The sequence below is a fragment of the Echeneis naucrates genome, chromosome 5, assembly GCF_900963305.1.
Source record: "Echeneis naucrates chromosome 5, fEcheNa1.1, whole genome shotgun sequence".
Taxonomy (NCBI): domain Eukaryota; kingdom Metazoa; phylum Chordata; class Actinopteri; order Carangiformes; family Echeneidae; genus Echeneis; species Echeneis naucrates.
In genome coordinates this window covers 2,470,112-2,476,111 of record NC_042515.1, presented here as the reverse complement: position 1 = coordinate 2,476,111, position 6,000 = coordinate 2,470,112, and the positions used below count along the sequence as shown (strand labels likewise).

At 45.0% G+C, this 6,000-nt stretch overlaps 1 protein-coding gene across 1 annotated transcript in view; it reads left to right on the top strand.

Moving 5' to 3' along the window:
- The first annotated feature begins 2,934 nt into the window (after positions 1–2,934).
- LOC115044129 (plasma membrane calcium-transporting ATPase 1-like) overlaps positions 2,935–6,000 on the top strand; it is a 72,605-nt gene continuing 69,539 nt past the window's right edge. Inside the window, exon 1 of the mRNA XM_029502986.1 lies at positions 2,935–3,091. The gene's annotated coding sequence lies outside the window, so the exon portion shown is untranslated. The remainder of the gene's footprint in view (positions 3,092–6,000) is intronic.

Genomic DNA, 6,000 nt, shown 5'->3' with positions numbered 1-6,000 from the left:
TCTCTCACCATTTCTAGCAGGGGAAGGTTCGAACGGTGAGGTCAGGGATATCTTGTATAGCTTGTATACAGTGAGTACGCGGCTCGGATGGAAGGAGGATACACAGATGACTGATGATGGCGACTTTGTGAACAGATAGTCATGTGCAGCCAGTGTTTTATTGAAATGGAGAACGGTGTGCTGTGCTGTTAAATGGCAGCTTTAACCACCTCTCTGCCTCCCTGTCATTAGCATAGCGTAGGAGGCAGAGCTGATTGAGTGGCCAGTTGGCAGTCAAAGAGAAATTTCTTTTCACATTCTTTCTTCGTGTTCCTGTCTTGCAAAAAAAAAAAAAAAAAAAACCTCCAAACATGAGCTAATTATATATATATATATATTGACTTTATTTAGACCCATAATAATGTACTCTCTGCAGAACTAGCTCCATGTTTTGGAGATGGTCAGAGGCTTTCATTAACCTTCATCATCGGAGAAACTTACACATCACAAGCATCTGTTCCCTCTTGAGTTTTCAGTTCAAATCAAACTCTGAATCAGTTTTAGATTTTTCAGTTATTATTTCATACATATGAAAAGTTTGGCCTTGAAATATTGTATTTTTATTTTTATCTTACTTTACTATCTACAAATGCTTTTTTTTCCTTTTAAGTTTTATGTCAAATTACTGCATCAGTTCTAATAATCTTGTGATTAAAAAAAAAAAAGACTATGACTTTATCATCAAGCACTGTGACTTTAATCTGGAAACTTTTATGATGAAATATTAAAACATTATTCCCAGAATATTATGACTTTTACCTTGATAAATGACACCTTGGACGCATTTTAAACATATTACTTTTTTTTTTCTAAAAATACTAACTTTTATATATTTTGCATATTTTCAAATGATACAGCCAATGTACAGTTCTTTTATTAGAATATTTAAATATATATTTTTTCCTTTCTTAAAACCTAATTTTTAAAACTCTACACGTTTTTAATGTGAAACTTATTCTTAAGGTACTGGAGCCTAAAAATAAGCACTTAATGCAAAAGATCATTCGTTATTTTTCTTCTTAAATGTTTATTTTATTTCTCACAGCGACAACAATCCTCCTTTTTGATAAAAATGAGTTCTTTGGTTTTATAAAAAAAAGGGAGATAACTCTAATTATTTGTTTTATTTGCCTTTGCTGGAGGTGAGTTTTGCATCTGCAGATGATCCTTCCTCTCCCAGAGTGTGGACCTCCACCCGGGGCCTCATGTTCTCCAAAGGGGGGGTGGTGGTGTGTGTGTGTGTGTGCAAGGGGGGTCTGGTTTCATCTGGATTCCCTCATTAATTCACAGATCCACCTTAAAAACCAAGAGGCCCATCCCGGAGCTGGTCCCTCCCTCCCTGCCTCCTCTCGGTTCCTCTCTGACCCGGACATTGGGTCTGCTCTCCGGTCCTGTCTGAATGTGTGGGGGACCCCCCCACCACACACACACACACACACACACACCAGCAGTTCTCACTTCTCTGGATCTGCTCTTTGTTATCAGAGCATTTTCCTCCTCTGCCCTTTTTATTCCAGGAAATACTGTGTGCGTGCGTGCGTGCGTGCGTGTGTTTGTGTGTGTGTGTGTGTATGTGTGTGTATTTGTGTGTGTGTGTGTGTGTGTGTTGGGGGTTATTCTCCCTTTTAACGGATTGATTTCTGACCGACTCTGGATCCGGGTTGTCTTCCTTCCTTCCTTCCTTCCTTCCTTCCTTCCTTCCTTCCTCCTGCTGCAGGGAGCGGAGCTGACCAAATTATTATTATTATTATATCAAATAAACTGCTTTAAACGGCCGGACCCCCCCAAAAAAACAAAACACAACAACAAACAAACAAACAAACACAAAACACACCACCATTCACACACAAAAGGGACGTTTAGTGTGTGTGAGAAGTGTGTTTTTAATAACCACCCCCCCACCATTCACACACACACACACTAACACTGTCTCTCTCTCTCACACACACACACACACACACACACTAACACTCTCTCGCTCTCTCACACACACACACACACTAACACTCTCTCTCTCTCTCTCTCACACACACACACACACACACACTAACACTCTCTCGCTCTCTCACACACACACACACTAACACTCTCTCTCTCTCTCTCTCACACACACACACACACACACACACTAACACTCTCTCTCTCTCTCACACACACACACACACACACACACACTAACACTCTCTCTCTCTCTCTCTCTCTCACACACACACACACACACACACACACACACACACACTCGGTGTTGTCAGTCATTTTTCCTCCACTGCAGTTGTCAACTTGGGAGTCCCCGGAGGGACATGGACAACCCCGGCTCAGAGTGAAGCTGCTGCCCGCCTATCGACACCGACCGCCGGCAGCAGGACGTGATTTGGACGGACGGACGGACGGAGGGGACGACCGACCGGAGGACCGACCGACCGGAGCACCGACCGACCGGAGCACCGACCCCCCAGCAGCGGAGGTAGCGTCAGTTTCCCCCCGTCTCTTTTAAACTTCCCTCCGTCACTTCACCTGTGGCTCCCCGTCTGTCCTCCGAGGGGACATTACGACGCCTTTTTCCGGAGGAGTCCGTCGTGTCTGTGTCCCCCCCCCCCCCCCCCCAGGGGCTCCACCACCCCCAGCTCCGACCGCCATCATCCGGGTAACGTCCACCAACGGCCGCCTCGCCTCAGTAACCGACCGCCGCGGCCGGATTTGGGATTTTTCCTACAGGTGTGAGAGCACCGCTGTCCGCTCCAGGGGCGGAAAACCCCCCCTCTTTTTACCCGTATCTCTTCGAGATCTTCGCCGGGAGTGCCTCAGTTTGCCCCCCCCTCCTCTCACCACCCCCTGGAGGCAGTTTTTTCGTTGTTTTGCCCCCTCCCTCCTCCTCCTCCCTCTCCACCTCTTCCGTCAGACGTCCCGGCTGTTAGCTAGCTCTCAGCCCGGTACGTGCCTTCGCCTTCCCCGCAGTCAGCCGCTGTCAAGCCTCCATTCAGAAACGCGGAGGGTCTCACAAAAACGACAACTTGCGTCGCCTTTCCGCACATCTGACCCCCGGGGCGGCTCGGTAAGATGACCCGGGACGAAACGCGGCCGTAGTTGATAAATTAGCACTCATTTCTTGTATTATTACAACTTTTTTCCGACTTGGTTCGCCGTGCTCGCCTTCGGTGTCTGCCGCCCACTGCCGCGATGTTTTCCAGCAGAGACGGTGTTTTAGTTCAAAAATAACACGCTTTACGTGCCGGGGACCCAGGCCGAATTGAAGACCCGTGTCTGGTGATTATGAGCATGTCTTTTAATGATGGAAGTGGTCGTATTTTACACTAGCTAAGAGGGAGATTTGGTTAAAACTAGCCGGTTTTTGCATGGCGCTTCAGCGCACCGAGTGTTGCGGCGGCGGCTGCGGCCGCCGGCGGCCGGGCAGGGATCAGACTGTATGCGGACAAATGTCTGGAAAGTGTTTGCTCACAGTGTGTTTTTGTTTGTGTGCTGTGTGAGGCAACGTGATTGCTGTGAATGGACACCGGTTGCTGCCCCGGTGTGGACATGAGGACGTGTCTCCGCTGTGACTGCTGTCATGACTGCGGAGCCTTCAGGCTCAGCTTGTTCGTCTTGTCGGAGTGGTTTCTCCACTTCTGCCTTCCCGGGTCGCCGGGATGTGCCTGTTTGTGTGTCTGTTTGTGCATTCAGTGTTTAGTTTGGTGTTTTAATTGATGGACGTCCTTACGTCATCCACAGAGATGGGCGGATGATCAGAATCGGCTCCTCTCGTTTCATCCATCTCTTCCTCCTCCTCTCCTCCTTTCTGTCTGGGTGTGTCCTGCCTTATTGCGTTAGGAAGGAGGGGGGATCCCGCATCTTGGCTCATGGTGACTCCTCCTCAGCTTGTGACCTCTAAACGAGGGCATTGCTTCTCCTGTTTACCCCGCAGACTGGCTCTTTTGGTAGATTAAATCTGCAGCAGTTCAAACTTTGCTGCCCGTTTAGGGGGAGCAGGGTAAATTTTGATGACAGTGACTCTGTTGTTTACTGGACCCTGAAGGGAAAATGGCAGCTTTTGATCAAATGTGCTTGTTTTTCATCAGCCTTGACACTGCAGATCCATAATTTGCTGCCAACTCCTGCAAATTGCTTAATATCAATTTGAATTTAAGGGAGAAAGCAAATGATTATTGATGAATTGAGCTGATTTATAGGATCTGTGTCAGTGCTGAGGCTTCACATAAATCTTGTGGAATTACTTCTTCTCAGTTCTTTAATGAGTTAAATGCAGTGATGGAATCTATGAGCAGGATTCACTTGGTGTCTTCACAACGTACTTAAATTTGGACAATCGTATGGCGAATGTTCAGGAGTTCCCTCCTGATGTGTCTGAGCTGAGGCGGTCGGCTGCTCAGATGCTGATGCATCTTGTCTGCAGATATAATTAGTTAACAGATGACGGCTTTAACAGGAGCTACACTAATGGCATTTGCTGTGTGAAATGGCACCTCTGCTCTCGCTCCCTGAAGGTTAACGTTTTAATTTTAATGAAAGCATATTTATGTTTCATGAAGTTAACAGAGGTGGTCTTTACTTGAGGCGAGGTGTTCGATGGCTGATTTAACTCGATGTGAAAAGATCAGTTGATTAAATATTAGTCCAAGATAGAAATAATTTGCAGCAGTTCTAAAAATCTTTTTGCTGTGAATATAATCTTCCAACGTACATGCTGAACATTTACCAGTCCCATCTTATGCTGAGTGAGTGCTCACTGCCTTTCTCAGTTTAATGTCATTGTAGATTTAAGACTGGACTGCGAAATAAAACAAGATATTAATTTGTAGCGTGTCACCTTGAGCTCTGGTTAAGCTGTGATTGACATTTTTAATTGCTGAAATGAGGAAGTAATAACCAGAATAATTGATCCCGAAAACAACTGCAATGCAGTGCTGCAGTAAAACTGGAGTTATGCTTCTGTCCCGATACACATTTTTGTGATGAGAAATCAAACAAATGGACTGACTGAGCTAATGTTTCTGCTGTGATTTTTTTTTTTTTTTTTTTTTGGGCTATCTTTTTTCCAGAGTAATACCACAAGTGACATTCTTTGAGAGAAACCAATTTCCCCTTAAAGGCTCTTCACATTGTTGCCCATTTGATTATTGAGCAAAGCATTTACGCTAATTGGTCCAAATTCTTTTGCCTTTTACTGACACAGTGATGAAATCAAATTGTACTTCCTCATTTCTTCTATATGATCTGAATGCCATTGTTCACGTGACATGACCCCACTTCCTAGTGGACATGTGTCGTATTAATACACACAAGGGTGAAAAAAAAAACACAAAATTGCTTGATGCTGTCCCGTATTTTGTTACTTATCTGTGGACTGTAGGCAGTCAAAGGCTAGTGTGCTATCAGATCAACAGAGCATTTCAAGTGAAAGGAAGCAACACCTCAAATCTATCTCAGCATCTCAAAGACAAGCATCCGTCACATTGGTGACTGGCTTTATGGTTGGGCTAACATAATGGTTCTCCCAACATCAGCAGGCTAACGCCAGGACCACTCACTCCGTCGAAACACAACGCTGACTCTTTAGAGGAACCCCATCAGTCTGAATCCACGCAAGTCTGCTTTCGTTTGAAAAATCAGGGGTTTCATTGGTACTGGTACTGATTCAGAGAAGGAGCGTGGAAAATCTGGAAATTGTTACTGAATTAAATGAGTATTAATGTTGAAAAGAGAAAGTTAAAGCTCTGTTGTATTAGGAATGATTGGTTGTACTGCTGTAACTGCTGTGAAAGTGCATTTCAAAGTGAATTTACCATGAGAGCCAGTTAGTTGGCTACAGGTGAATTATCTTCACCAGGCCTGTGTTTGCCCAAGGTCACCACACCCTAGCTGATATTTGAAACTGAATGTCATTTCATCTATTTAAGTTTACATTGTATGAGCCTGCCACTGTGATGGATTGTTGACCTATTTGGA